The sequence below is a fragment of the Pygoscelis adeliae genome, unplaced genomic scaffold (assembly GCF_000699105.1).
Source record: "Pygoscelis adeliae isolate BGI_AS28 unplaced genomic scaffold, ASM69910v1 Scaffold134, whole genome shotgun sequence".
Taxonomy (NCBI): domain Eukaryota; kingdom Metazoa; phylum Chordata; class Aves; order Sphenisciformes; family Spheniscidae; genus Pygoscelis; species Pygoscelis adeliae.
Window position 1 is genome coordinate 2,067,861 of NW_008824716.1, and position 788 is coordinate 2,068,648.

A 788-nucleotide genomic window follows, 5' to 3' on the forward strand; every position below is an offset into this window, starting at 1 on the left:
TTATTCTCGTGCTAAATCCAAAACGCAGCACTATACCAGCTACTAGGATGAAAATTAAATCTATCCCAGCCAAAGCCAGGACAGTATCCACCCCTTATTCTATACCATCTACGTTATGCCCAGGTCCCCCACTTTCCAATACATTCTAATTAATCACCACCACTTCTCCTGTCTTTTGATATATACACACAGATATCATTCCCTTAGTCTATGGGCCATCCCTCCAAAATGTCCATTGGGTTCATTTAGTCCATGACTTTGGGCTCCATCTGTCATAACAGTCCTTCAGGGCAGGAGAGATGGTGTGTGGTGTTGGATTGTTGCATGCTGAAGCCAGTTCTGGTTCCATTATCACTGGGCTTGTCTGGTTGTACCATCACTGCACTTTGCTCAGTTTCATCAAAGTTCATTCTTCATTAATCTGGGTGATCTTACTGTGATACTGTTGATATGGCATATAGCCACCATAGAAGTGATGATATACAGTATTATGTAGCAATGAACATCATATAGTTCAGATCATTGGCCTATTCTCACCCAAAATCAAATCCCCTTGAGGTACACACCAGACTTCCCCATCCTCCTGCATCACCCACCAAGTACAACCAGGTCCTTGAGCAAAAGCAATCCCACGGATGGGTTTGCCTTTGCCTAAGGCAGGAAGAACCCAGACTGTCTTCCCCAGCATATTTTTCACGTGCACTACAGGGACTTTATCCCCTTCTACAATACATAAAAGTTTTGATTGGGCAGGGCCAGCTCGATTGGCAGATCCCCTCGTGTTGACT